The sequence below is a fragment of the Rana temporaria genome, chromosome 1 (genome assembly GCF_905171775.1).
Source record: "Rana temporaria chromosome 1, aRanTem1.1, whole genome shotgun sequence".
NCBI classification, from domain to species: domain Eukaryota; kingdom Metazoa; phylum Chordata; class Amphibia; order Anura; family Ranidae; genus Rana; species Rana temporaria.
Genome location: NC_053489.1, coordinates 602,736,773 through 602,752,154, shown reverse-complemented (window position 1 = coordinate 602,752,154; position 15,382 = coordinate 602,736,773).

The following is a 15,382-nucleotide window of genomic DNA, read 5'->3' as shown; positions in this document are numbered from 1 at the left end:
TACTGTAGGTTTGGGAGATATTTGTTACACCTACAGGTAAGCCTTAATCTAGGCTTACCTGTAGGTTAAAGTGGGTTAAAGGGGTTTACAACCACTTTAAGTTGTGAGTGGCTTTCAATCTATAAACAGTTGTGTCAGAGGCAAGGCAGAACAAAGGACCCATCAAACTAAGCGGCTCATACAGAGGTAAGCGCTACAGTGGCTTAACAGTCCTTAAATGTAGTAACTGCATTAATAAATTTGTTTTAGATTTCTTATTTTTACCTGGAAATCCTTGAAATAAGCCATGTCCCTTCCTATGATGGCTATGCTAATTGATTGATTGTATCTATGGAGGTAGCCATGGTTGTCATACAGGCTGGCCTTCAAACATGTCTGCCTTGGTTTATCTTCATTATATGGTGGACTGATGGAAGCGCTGGAGGGGCAGAACAAAGAGCTGGTGATGAATAGTCACTGCTCTCTGCTCAGTGAAGACTGAGCGATCAGCAGTTTTGTGATAGCTCAGTTCTGTTTTAGAGCTGCATAGGTGAGCATGAAGGTTTGTTGATGTCTTGCACTTCTCCTTTAATTACTACAATTGTCAGATCTACCGTATCTGGTGATCATAATGATGTATTCACCTGATTCACTCTATGTATAACATGTGATCTTGAGAGAAATGTTGCCCCTATTTGCACAGAACAATGTACAGACAGTTTAGCTGGATAACAAGCTGTGTAATTTCTTTAGAAACACACTTTGGGCCCATCTGCTATGCAAAAATGTTGCACTAAACTGCACAGATAGCATGTGTGTGTGTGTGTGTGTGTGTGTGTGTGTGTGTGTGTGGGGGGGGGGTTAAATCATATATCATATCTTTCCTCTGGCCAATCTTCTCTATTAGTATGTTACTCATACTGTGTGGTATATTGAACTTTTAGGCCCGGTACACACGGGCAAACATGTACGATGAATCCGGTCCGTCGGACGCGGCGACGCGGCGACGTGGGCGGGCCTGCCATTTAAAGGCTTCCACGCATGCGTCAAAGTCATTCGACGCATGCGAGGGACGGCGGGCGCTCGGACATGTACGGTAGGTCTGTACTGACGACCGTACATGTCCGAGCGGGCAGGATTCCAGCGGACGGTTTTAAAACACGTCCAGGAATATTTGTCTGCTGGGAAAAGGCCCGGCGGGCAAATGTTTGCTGGAATTCGGCCCGCTCGCGCCTACACACGACCGAACATGTATGCTGAAACTGGTCCGCGGACCAGTTTCAGCATACATGTTTGGTCGTGTGTACGGGGCCTTAGGGTTGATTTACTAAAACTAGAGAGGGCAAAATCTGAAGCAGCTGTGCACAGTAACCAATCGGCTTCTAACTTCAACTTGTTCAATTAAGCATTGACAGAAAAAAAATCTGAAGCTGATTGGCTGCAGAGTGGCTCTGGATTTTGCACTCTTCAGTTTTAGTAAATCAACCCTTATATGTGGCTATCACCCTGAATGGGCAAAGTAAACAATTATTTGTATCTACATCTGGGGTGGCCAACCAGACCAAAAATTAGAACATGTTCTCTTTTTCCCGGCAGTTTCCCTATGGGAAACACTGCGGTGGAGTATACACGCGGCCGAGATTCCCGGCCAAAGCTATCACCGCAGTTTTCCAGACGGGAAAACCTCTGGTGTGTTTACGGGGGAAAGTGACCGAGTAGGTTTTCAGTTTTTCCCCCGGGAAAAAAATCACGAATGTGTGTATGGGGCATTAGGCCCTTTTCACACGACCAGCCGACCAAATGGGACCCTCAATTCACCTCTATAGAGAGACAGATGTCTGTTTACGCCCACCTACCTCCAATGCGAAAAACAGAAGGGAATTCGTCCCCTTCCATCAGGGCGGATCAGAGGGCCTATAGAGTAGCCGTGGACTGTCATCTGCCCGCTCCGCTCATTGTGGCCCACGACTGGTTAAGTTGCTTAAGTGGCCCTCACTCTTCAAAAGGTTGGGCACCCCTCCCCTACATGTTGCATGTAGCTGCCTGTTTACTTCAAACACTTTGGGGTTGATTTACTCAAACTGGAGAGTGCAAAATTTGGTTCAACTGTACATTGTAGCCAATCAGCTTCTATATTCAGCTTGTTCAATTAAGCTTTGACAATAAGAAAATGGAGGGAGCTTCGGTGGCTCAACGCGATTGGCACTGCGCTGACAAGCCATTCACCTCTGCAGCTAGGGGTTCGGATCCTGGTCTCGGCTACATGTGAATTGAGTTTGGTGGTCTAAGCCTGGCTCCCGGTGGGTGTGCTATGCGAGGTAAGCCTGCGCTTAGTACGTCCACCCCCCTCCCACAAAAACCACCACACTTACACGCACTCGAAATTGGGTTAACATGCACGCACTTTGACCACGCGGTCTCTAAAAAGAGAGGCGAAGGACTAACGGGGCTGGTTGAGCGGGCTAGATCCTCTCACTCCCTTATACGGAGTCCCTCTGCCCCGTTGGGCTTCAAAGTGGAGCAGGTATGGCGGGCTGTGTGGTAGGACCAACTCACACACCCGCCATTGCCACCCGGGGCATGGAGAAAGGTGGCAGATTGCCTCTGGGGGAGGCCTGCCTACTCCCAACTCCTGCAGTCCGGCTCCTTTCTCGAGTACACGCACAAAAATACACAAAAAAAAAAAAAGAAAATGGAAGCTAATAGGTTTCTACGCAGAGCTGCACCAGATTTTGCACTCTCCAGTTTTAGTAAATCATCTCCATTGTGTGCTGTTTTTTCCTATATTGTTTAACTAAAATGCACAATTTGTTCAGATTGGAACAAAACTGTTAAAAAAAAAGAAAGAAAAACCATTCTGTAATGTTTTTTCTAAATCCCTTAACTCCTGTATTTAATAAAGACCGGTGGTGACAGATGGAATTGCCCTTTTTAAAAATCACGAATAACCATTTTTAGTTCTGGCTCTGTCTAAATGGCTAGACAATCAATGTGAATAGGACTTTTACAGCAGGAAATCCTGAAGCTGGAGCGAGGGAGATTGTTTATAATGATGTAACATTCATTTGAGTTTCAGTAAATCCCCTGTCTCTTGGGCTTATGCATTTTACCCAAGTGCATATCCATCTGTATTGATTGAGGAGGAGAGATGGATCTGGCGTAAGTTCAAGAAAAAAAAAATGACCATTGAGGAAGTGAAAGGGTTGTTTGAAAGCAGTCTATTCTCAGCCTTTCCCAAAACATAACAAGCATGTCAAAGGGTACAAAAAGAGATTAGTCTAAATGAAAAGTCTTCTGCCTGCCGCCCTGGCCCTTTGGCCCCTAGCTGATTACTAATGATACAACTATTATTTCACTGATTGCAATTTTGAAACTCTATTACACTGCCAGGTCTAAGAAAGGTAAGGTACATATAACAATGAGATTTCTTTGTACTGTAAAAAAAAAAAAAATCAATGTTTAATATTAAAGGAAGAGAAAAGTGGATATAGTTTTCCTTGTCCTACCAGGCCAGTACAAGGGAAAATGACATTGTATGTGTTTAAAATGCATCAGTTATAGTATATTAGCTAGAGTAAAATATGAATTGACTTTAGATAGGAATATATTATGGAAATTAAAATAGTTAGGTCAAGTTGAACACACGGTTTTAACTTGCTATTTTATCTGAAATGAACTCAATACAACACCAGAAGCAAGTATGGAGTGCTTAGGACTCCTAACAGAAAAAGTCAAATACATGTTAATTTTCCATCCAACTGCATTAGATTGAGACACTCTGAAAATAAAGGCAGAATATACAGGTTGCATGTGCTCTGTTATTTGGTGGCCTCTACAGTATGTAGAACAATGTCTTGTTGAAGTCTGCACCTTTTCTCTCTTGGCTATTATGTAGGTAAGATGGTAGCACAGCAAAAAATAAACCCCAAATAAGTGACATACAAACCATTGGTCATAACCCTAAACTACAACTCCTTTTTGATGCCACATTTTACATCACACTACTGATTAATTATATGGCAATTTTAAGCGAAGGGAGGCTTTAAATTGTCCATTGTTTTGTTACATTGTTTTATGAAAATAATTCATTGGATGTTCTCCAACAATCCGAGAGTAGCATGCTAGTAACCCTGTTTCAAACTGAAAAAAATGGAAGTAATGGGCACAAAGTGACATTTTAACCTCATTTGATAATGGCATTAACTTAAGGGTTGACTGGACTATGCTAATATTGGTAACAATAATGGAAGCTGACAGTCCATGATCATATGACTTTAGATGCCTTCAGTAAAAAAAGCTTACAAACCAACTTTTTTTTTTTTCATAGCGTTTTATTAGAGTATTTATGCAAGTACAAGTCAAATGAGGAAAAGGCAAACCACAGTGGAGGTTCACCATTAAGCCCCATACACACTATGGCCCGGATTCAGAAAGATTATACGACTGCCTATCTCCTGATACGCCTTTGTATCTCTGGGTCCGGCCGTCGTATCTATGTGCCTGATTCATAGAATCAGGTTACGCATAGATCTCCCTAAGATCCGACAGGTGTAAGTGACTTACACCGTCGGATCTTAGGCTGCAATCTCACGTTGGCCGCTAGGTGGCGCTTCCGTTTGTATACGCAAGGAATATGCAAATGAGGAGTTACGCCGATTCAGAAAAGAACGACCGCTCCGGCGCTTTTTTTTTACGTCGTTTGCGTTCGGCTTTTTCCGGCGTATAGTTACCCCTGCTATATGCGGCGTATCCTATGTTAAGTATGGCCATCGTTCCTGGGTCAAATTTTTAATTTTTTACGTCGTTTGCGTAAGTCGTTCGCAAATATGGATGGACGTAATTTACGTTCATGTCGAAACCAATGACATCCTAGTGACGTCATTTAGAGCAATGCACGCTGGGAAATTTTACGGACGGTGAATGCGCAGTTCGTTCGGCGCGGGGACGCGCCTGATTTAAATTTTACACGCCCCCTACCCACGGAATTTGAACTCCGCGGCAAATTTACAGGCAAGTGCTTTCTGAATAAAGCACTTGCCTCAAAAACTTGCGGCGGCGTATCGTAATTGAGATCCGCTAACCTATCTGAATCTAGCCCTATCAGTTTTCCTGCAGGCTTTTCTCTTCGGGTTTACCAAAACCATGTAGTGCAAGGTCCTGCCTGATTGCAAACAAATTGAAACTCTTGAGGTTTGACCTCATATTAGATGGTTTTGGTAAACCTGAAGAGAAAACCTGCAGGAAAACTGATAGTGTGTATGGGGCTTTAGGAAAGCAACTAGTGGAGTTGTAGGCAAACATTAAGGCTAAAACAGAACATATCATTACAAGTAGAGTGGTAAGTATAAACTATGCGCAACTAAGCTTGGAAAGGAAAAGACAATGGAGGTTGTCGGTACTGTGATTTTCTAACATGTTGATGGAAAAGCGTGAAAGGGAAGAGTTATCCCAAGATGGCCCTACGAGCATGGATTGGATTGGAGTTCCCCGATGGTTGTGATTGTAGGGGGAGATATGATTGTGGAAGGATGGTAGGACAAAGGCAAAGGGCCAGGGGCCCCTGGGGTCAGTAGGCCAGTTGTTCCAGTTGTTTAGAAATGTTTCCATTTGAAAGTGTGCTTTAGCGAACATATATTCAAGATGGCAGTGTGTGTTTATGATGGTATTAACTTCTGCTACTGTATGTGGTAACAATACAGCTTTCTGTTTCTGTGCAAAAAAAGGTCTATACTGTCATGGCAACAGGGAGACCAGTTCCTTTTTTAAAAAGTAGGATTGTACATTGACAATGCAATTTTATATTTAGAAGGCTCGGACCTTAAAGGATGTGTGGCTGTCACTGAGGCAAGCACACAACAATATGATGATAAAAGTACAATTTATTCCAAATACATAAATAACATGAAAATTTGCAGAAAAAACAAAGTTACGTGTGGCATAAGCCAACCACGATACTTAAAGTGGTTGTTAAACCACTTTGACAACTTGCACCCCACAGGTAAGCCTAGATTAAGGCTTACCTGTAGGTGCAATAAATATCTCCTTAAAGCGGTGGTTCACCCTTATTAACATCTTTTTAGCATAAATTTCGGCATAGTAGCGCGAGCTACAGTATGCCTGTCTTTATTTTTTTATCCCCGTACTCACTGTGCACTCGTAGATAGAAGATTACGACTCCCCGCGGGGAATGGGCGTTCCTATGGAGAGGGAAGGTGATTAACGGCCGGCTCTGGCACGTCACGCTCCCCGAAGACAGCCGGAACAGGTCTCGGCTCTTCACGGCGCTATACGGCGCCTGCGCACAGACTATGCGCAGGCGCCGTGAAGCGCCAAGTCCTATTTCGGCTATTTCCGGAGAAGCGTGACGTGCCAGAGCCGGCCGTCAATCACCTTCTCTCTCCATAGAAACGCCCATTCCCCGCTGGGAGTCGTAATCTTGTATCTACGAGTGCACAGTGAGTACGGGGATAAAAAAATAAAGACAGGCATACTGTAGCTCGCGCTACTATGCCGAATTTTATGCTAGAGGGAAAAAATTTTTTTTTATCAATAGGGTGAACCCCCGCTTTAAGCTACACAGTTAAGGAGATATATGTAGAAAACACTGCACCGATGTCTACGGCGCGCATTGGCGCAGGCGCACTGAGCGTCCTGGCATTCTGAATGGGATAACGCCGGGATCGTGCCATTCCCGCACGCATGAGCGCATGTGCGGGAGTGACGTCATCGCCGCTCCGGCCAATCACAGCGCTGGAGCGGTGATGTCAGGAAGAAGCTCCGAGGGGACATGGCGGCAGTGGCGGAGGGGGACGAGAAGCACTTCGGGGGCTTTAATTTTAGGTAAGTGCCACATAATGAGCTAGTATGCTATGCATACCAGCTCATTATGCCTTTCTCTTGCAGGTGTTTTTTTTTTTCCTGGATTCTTTTAAGAGGGTTTACTTCCTCTTTAAATCTTATAAAACTTGAAAGGATGCTGGGGCATGAAGTAATCCAACGTGTTTCGCTGGGCCATGAACTTCTTCTTCTGGGTAGCGCTACATGCATCTAGATTTGTCAATCAAATTACAAAAAACATCATTATAATAATATCCATTCACCTGGAGGCAAAAAGTAAAAGTTAGTAAACACACAACACAAAGGTTTTTAAAATAATTTATTATTCTGCTCCGGAGGCCCCCCCTGTCTTCTTTATTAGCTCTAATACCAGGGGGGGCTTCTTCTTCCGCTCTCCGGGGGTCTTCTCCGCTCTCCGGGGGTCTTCTTCTCTCTCCGGGGGTCTTCTTCTATCTTCGCCGCTCTCCGCTGTTGACTCGGCGAACCCCGGTTCTTCTGCAGCTGTCCGGTGCCTTCTTCTTCAGCGCTGGCTGCCTGCTATCTTTGTGTGTTAGCTCAATTAGTAACAGGCAGCCAGCGCGGTCTTCTGTGACGTCAGGTTCTTCTTCTCCCTTCTTCCGATGTTGACTCGTCGCCTCTTGACACTGCAATGATGGAAGCGCGCCTTGCATCCCATTTATATAGGCATCACCGTCCCATCATGCTCCGGTAGGTACCCACGTGGTGGGTGCACGTGGGTAGGCACCCACCACGTGGGTACCTGCCGGAGCATGATGGGACGGTGATGCCTATATAAATGGGATGCAAGGCGCGCTTCCATCATTACAGTGACAAGATGCGACGAGTCAACATCGGAAGAGGGGAGAAGAACAGAAGAGAAGAACCTGACGTCACAGAAGACCGCGATGGCTGCCTGCTCGTAATTGAGCTAACACACAAAGATAGCAGGCAGCCAGCACTGAAGAAGAAGGCACCGGACATCTGCAGAAGAACCGGGGTTCTCCGAGTCAACAGCGGAGAGCGGCGAAGATAGAAGAAGACCCCCGGAGAGCGGAGAAGCCCCCCCCCGGAGAGCGGAAGAAGAAACCCCCCCCGGAGAGCGGAGAAGACCCCCGGAGAGTGGAAGAAGAAGGCCCCCGCCCCCCCTGGTAATAGAGCTAATAAAGAAGACAGGGGGGGCCTCCGGAGCAGAATAATAAATTATTTTAAAAACCCTTGTGTTGTGTGTTTACTAACTTTTACTTTTTGCCTACAGGTGAATGGGTAGGGGTACGATGTACCCCATATCCATTCACTTAGGGTGGGGGGCCGGTATCTGGGGGCCCCCTTATTAAAGGGGGCTCCCAGATTCCGATAAGCCTCCCGCCCGCATACCCCGACAACCAACGGCCAGGGTTGTCGGGAAGGGGCCCTGTCCTCATCAACATGGGGACAGGGTGCTCTGAGGTGGGGGGGCCGCAGTGCGCCCCCCTGCCCCAGAGCACCCAACCCCCCCATGTTGAGGGCATGCAGCCTGGTACCGCTCAGGAGGGGGGGGCGCTCGCTCGTCCCCACTCCCTTCCTGGCTGGCCGGGTAGCGTGCTTTGGATACGGGTCTGGTATGGATTGTAGGGGGACCCCCTACGCCGTTTTTTTCGGCGTAGGGGGGCTCTCCTTACAACCCATAACAGACCTAAGGGCCCGGTATGCTCCTGAGGGGGGGACCCATGCCGGATTTTTAGTTAAAATCCGGCGGGGACTTCCCCCTCAGGATTCATAACAAACGCCGCACACGTGTAGAATTGGCGGGAATCCAAGTCGGATCTCCCGTCGCTTCTATGACGCGCTTGCTGGGATGTGCTGTCACTATTCTAGTGAGTGCGAGATGTCGGCGAGATCTCGGCACCATGTCGCCGAGTATCAGCGCGACGCTGTCGTGCTAAAAGCACAATATCACAAAAACCTACTGTAACTTTGGAAAACTGCTTCTGAGGATCAGTTCCAAAGTTAGAACCAGAGATACGACGGCTTACGCCAGAGTATCTCTTTTGTGGATTTGGCCCATTGTTATTAAGTATAAATTGGGCTTTATGTAGACATGTGCACAACAAAAAAATTTGTATTTTTTTGTTCCGGTTCGTCTCGTTCCGTAGATTCGTAAAGATTCGTAATTTCGTAAGACTCAAGTTTTCCTATTCGGACCAGTTCGTATTTTCGTAACAGTTTTATTTTCGTTTATACTGAATGATTCGTAATTCTGTCTAATTTATTTTCGTTGATTCGAAATTCGTAATTTTGTTGGATAATAATTTTCATTTAATGGATTCATAATTGTGTACTTTCGTAAATACATAGCAACACGCGGCTAATCCATATTAACCACTTCCATACCGCGTCATTGTGAAATGACGGCGGCAGGAACCCCTCGCCGATCCGGGTGGACGTCATATGACGTCCTGTATTCCCGACGATCTAGGGCGCGCGCAGGCGGCACCGCTCGTGACCCGCGATTGCCGCTGGGTGCCCGCGATTGTCGGTAATCACGGCAGGAGTGTGGATCTGTGTGTGTAAACACACATATCCACCTCCTGTCAGCGGTGAGGAGACCAATGTGTGTTCCCAGTACAGAGGAACACACATCGGTCTCCACCCCTTGAGAGTCCCCTCCCTTCTACAGTTAGAACACACCTTAGGGAACATATTAACCCCTTCAACGCCCCCTAGTGGTTAACCCCTTCCCTGCTAGTCACATTTACACAGTAATCAATGCATATTTATAGCATTAATCGCTGTATAAATGTGAATGGTCCCAAAAACGTGTCAAAAGTGTCCGATGTGTTCGCCGCAATGTCACGGTCACAGTAAAAAAATCGCAAATCACCGCCAATACTAGTGAAAAAATTAATAAAATAAAAATGCCATAAATCTATCACCTATTTTGTAGACGCTATAACTTTTGCGCAAACCAATCAATATACGATTATTGAGATTTTTTACCAAAAATATGTAGAAGAATACGTATCGGCCTAAACTGAGGAAAACACTGCACGTGCGCGGGATAGAGTGGTGAATGCTGGGACGTCAGCATTCACCGTATCTCGGAAGGAACTCCAGGTGGGCTTCAGAGTGCCCACAATCAAGATGGAAACGTCCATCTATGAATTATATAAAATATGTTTTGCGGGACAAAGATAATCGTGGCGGCGAAGACATTAATACACATGAGGAGCAGATTACTACAAGTAAGAGTGGCAGAACAATCAAAAAAATAAATAAAAAATACCCGCGGAACCCCCGCTTTAAAATACGGAATGCAAATCGTTCGTTATAGATGTAATTTTCGTTCTTTTGCTTTTTCGGTGTTTCGTATTTTAGTAAGATTGTCCAATCATACGTTCGTATTTTCGCTTGTTCGTTATTTTGCTTATTCGTAATTCCGTAATTTTCGTATTTTGGTTCTTTCAGCTTTTCGGATGTTTGAATTGATCCGAATGTACGAATACTAACAAATTTGTACGAAAATCCATTCGTTACGAACGGGAACGCACATGTCTAGCTTTATGCATACACACACTATTCTCTCTCAGGCCCCGTACACACGGCCGAGAAACTCGACGGGCAAAACACATCGTTTTGCTCGGTGAGTTCCTTGTTCGGCTGTCAGAAAACTCGTCAAGCCAAATTTTCCCATTGCCCAATGAGGAAATAGAGTACATGCTCTCTATTTGGCTCGACGAGTTTCCCGACGGGTTTCTCGGCGAAAAGTGTACACACGACCGGTTTTCTCGGCAGAATACGTCTCACATCTAGTTTCTTGCTGGATTCTGCCGAGAAAACCGGTCGTGTGTACAGGGCCTAAGATCTAAGAAATTGAGATACAGTTTATAGTGTAAAACAACTGTTGTAGTGTATCAGCTACCAGTTAAAAAACAATGGCATTTTTTAACAACTTCTTGTCGCTCTATATGTTAATGAATGTTTCAGACATAATTGACTGATTTAAAAATAAGCACTAGTGGGCTGATTTTTAAAGACAGGTGCAGTAAAAATTAAAGCAAAAGTGGTGCAGTTGCCCCGAGCAGCCTATCATATTCCTTGTTTCATTTAAAAGATAAAAGTAGACAGGTTGCCCTGGGCAACTGATCCACTCATGCTCCCAGGTTCCCTAAGCCAGTCTGTGTAAATCAGCTATTCAGAGCTTCAGAGAGCTGCTCAACAGCAACACAAATACACAGAGTTAAAGCAGCTGTTTACATCTAGTGCTAGAAACAATTACTATGCAATAATTTCCATTCCAGTAACATCGGTTCTTTTATAGCAGATGTTTGGGAATGGAGAGAAACAGCGAGAGGTCTGGAAGGCAAAGTACAAAGACAATCAGCACTCTAGCACAAAATAGATCCTGAACACCCTGTACCAAATCTCCTTTTTAACCGGAACAGGCAGAAAGAAGATTTTGTTTTAATGAAAGAGAAGAAGATGATTTTTACAGTGGAAGTTGCAGGCTGCATCCTATTATTTCTTTTCTTGTATTGTTACCATTTCCATGAGTCAGCAGCTCTGTGATTAGTTGAAGCGATTCTGACTGCATGATCAGACGCTGCAAATGTAGGTACAAGACCACTGGCTGTCTTCACGCAGCAAGACACTAAAAGTCTCATCGCAACAACACAACTGAATAAAACTAGTGGGAAAACAAACATGTTTACCATGGAAATTGTGAGGCTCTGTGTGAGTAGTTTGCTTGAACAGTTTTATTCATAAAAGTTTTGAAAGTCTTTTTGATTAAAGAGGATCTCATGCATTTCAGATCTGTCAGTTGGATATGAATGAAAAAATAAGCTATAATAATTTTAGAAAAAACGTTTTTCAACTAGGGTTTCATGGCCCCTGAGGTGCCTTCTGGGTTCTTCAGGGGTGCCTAACTGCTTCAAATTGCCCAAAAAGTGTCAATTAAACCTGATACACACTATTAGGTGGATTCAGATAGAGGTAGGCCGGCGTATCAGTAGATACGCCGACCTAACTCGGAATCTGCGCCGACCTAAGTTTAAGGCCCCGTACACACGACCAAACATGTATGCTGAAACTGGTCCGCGGGCCAGTTTCAGCATACATGTTCGGTCGTGTGTGGGCGCGAGCGGGCCGAATTCCAGCAAACATTTGCCCGCCGGGCCTTTTCCCAGCGGACAAATATTCCTGGACATGTTTTAAAACCGTCCGCTGGAATCCTGCCCGCTCGGACATGTACGGTCGTCAGTACATGTCCGAGCGCCCGCCGTCCCTCGCATGCGTCGAATGACTTCGACGCATGCGTGGAAGCCTTTAAATGGCAGGCCCGCCCACGTCTCCGCGTCATCGCCGCGTCATCGTCGCGGCGACAACGCGGACACGCCCCGCGTATTGTTTACGCGCGGACTTCTGTACGATGGTTAGTACAACCATCGTACAGAAGCCCTCTGGCAGGCATGTACGGTGAAAACGGTCCGACGGACCGGTTTCACCGTACATGTTTGCTCGTTTGTACCGGGCCTAAGTGTATTCTCAAACTGAGATACACTTAAACCTATCTAAGATACGACGGCTTGCACTATTTAGGCTGGCCGCTAGGTTAGCGCTTCCATTGTGCTCGGCGTAGAATATGTAAATCACTAGATACGCCTATTCACGAACGTACGCACGCCCGTCGCAGTATAGATACGTCGTTTACGTAAGGCATTTTCAGGCGTAAAGTTATTCCATCAAATAGCTGGACTAGTAATGTTAAGTATGGCCGTCGTTCCCCCGTTTAAATTTGAAAATTTTACGTCATTTGCGTAAGTCGTCCGTGAATAGGGCTGAACGTAATTTACGTCCACGTCGAAACCAATACATCCTTGCGGCGTACTTTGCCGCAATGCACACTGGGATATGTACACGGACGGCGCATGCACCGTTCGTAAAAAACGTCAATCACGTCAGGTCACCCCCCATTACCATAAAACACGCCCCCTCAGCCTAATTTAAATTAGGCGCGCTTATGCCGGCCGCATTTACGCTACGCCGCCGTAACTTAGCAGGCAAGTACTTTGTGAATACAGTACTTGCCTAGCTAACTTACGTTGGCGTTGTGTAAATACGATACGCTACTATTTGAATCCAGCTACATCGTTTTTTTTCCGTTCAACCCAGCGGGTTGCAAGAAAAAAGCTATCAGCTCCGGTCAGAGTCGCTGTACTCAGTGCTGGGACAAGGTCATCTAGAGCCCAGGGCGAACATACCAAATTGCACCCCCCCCTCCCCTCCCCCCCACCCCAATAAAAACAAGCACTAATCTGCATGCCCCCATCCAGCACAACTTCCCCTCCCCCCAATCCCCCATCCTAGCACAAATCCCTCTCACAATATTCCCCACCTAGCACAAATACCCCACAATCATCGATACTAGCGCAAGTCTCCCCCCACCCCAAAAATATATTTCCCATCAACCTCTGCACCTTTATAACACAAATCCTGTTCTCCATCCCCCCAACACAATCCCCCTAAATCACCACTCCTAGCACACCTTTGCCCCCAAGGTTCCCCTTCTGAACGTATCCCCTCCCCCAATCTCCATGTGATGCTCCCCCACCTCACATGATATCCCAGTGCCCAGGGCAGCTTCCCCTCCTGCCCACCCATTGTCCCGACCCTGGCTGTACTCATCAAGTAAGTACAGCGATCTTCCCCATTGAGCTACTGATTTCTGATAGGAGGACAGCCACCCCCCCTGCCAAAACACTTTGCTCAGCACTCTCCACCATTAACCGAAAGTGTCGGTCGGCTGCTGGTTTTCCAGCATGCTTGTTAGACAGAAGCTGGCCGAATAGCCGGACAGACCAACATAGATGTCAGCTATTTTTTTTTTAACCAACAAATGTCTCCCGACATTCTGCCTGTGTGAACACGGCTTAAGCCAGCAGATGGATAAACCTGCTTTCTTTTGTTACAACTTGCTTCAAGTGACTGAAGCCATACTAGTGCAAAAGAAACAATTAAAGTAGATCTAAAGGCAGAAGTTTTTTTTATCTTATCCTATCTGAAAAAAAGTTGAGAAAAACTGCTTTAAAACAGGCTGGAAAACTCCACAAACAATAGTTGGCTTCTGTGGGCTGTACATGGCTCAGCCTTGCATTGAGCCATACTATAAAAAACCTTAACCTCTTGAGGACAGAGGTCCAAACCATTCCTAAAGATGAAGTTTAGGTGTGGCAATTTTTACATACGTGCATGTGTGGGGAGTTAAAATAGTTTTTATTTATTTATGTAGCGCTACCCCCGCAGGAGCCGCTAGTTAGATTTGGGTCGGCGTGTTACCTTCTGTGATGTGTCTAGGGGTAGTGATGATGATGATAACGATGAAAGCAAATGACGGAATGTCCAAACAGCAGGGTGTCGTTTTCTGTGCTTTTATTCTTGCCCAACACGGCAAACAATGAACTTGAGGTAGATAGAGAAAGGTTTGTGAAGAAGAGAAGTTGCAGATTCAGGCCTGGATAGAACAGAAGCAATCCTGCTTCAAATAACACTCTCACTTTCGTCGCCCCTCAGCCGAGGGGGTATAGTGTACCTGGACAGGCCTCTCACACCGACCTGTCAGCCAGGGTATCACTCGGAACCTTGAGAAGGAACAAGTCTCTGCCACAGACTTAGCTGAAATGAGGATAGAAGTGGAACCTCTGCCACGTTCCTCTCTGGAACGTAGATAATACAGCGAATCCTTCTCAGTACTGTAATTTGCCTGAATCTCCCTCAGGTAGTCTCTCAAATGGTCACCGACTGACAGGTTGCCATCAAACAAACTGTCAATGTCCGGTCACCTTGATCCCCGATGGATTGTCTAGGCCCTGTTGGATCGCCTGCCTCCAGGCTCAACTCAGACTGACTCCCCATCGAACAGGACAACTTGCCTGGGATCTTCTTCAGAATTTTGGGGACCCAGTAGATGACTGGGGCCCCCGCCACAGCTTCAGCTGCTCCGGGCCATCGTGGTCCCAGAACCAATGACACCGTAGCACGCGCGCCCCGGCCTGGCAGGCCATATCGCCGGGGCCCGTGATGTGCGCACACCCTGAAGGTGGGTGCCGCACCCGGAACCAGCAGAAGACGAACCCAAAAAAATGGCATCCGCTCTAGAAGTACCCTCCCCAAGCATGCCCTGCGAGGGAGAAACTCCTCTGATTGGCTGCTGGCAAGAGGCGCTTCAAACTGAACTCCACTGCTGCCACCTGTTGCCCAGAGATGGAAAGATATCTCTGAAACACAAAATTAGAGAGGCCTAATTTACATGAATTAGTTGGATGAGAGCAAACTAACTCTCTCATCCCCCTCTAAATTTAAGATAGCACCTGGACTGAAAGTACACAGGCGCTACATTTATATATTTACATTTTTTTTTAATTTTGCACTTTTTGCTTACTTAAATGTATTGCCATCACAGATACACCGATAAACCCCTATGTGATAGAACTTTTGCAGTGACAAGCATTCTATATGTAGGCATTCAGGCTTTTGACCACCTGATGACTCCCCTGCACTAAAGCAAATCTGATCTAAGCCACGGCATCCT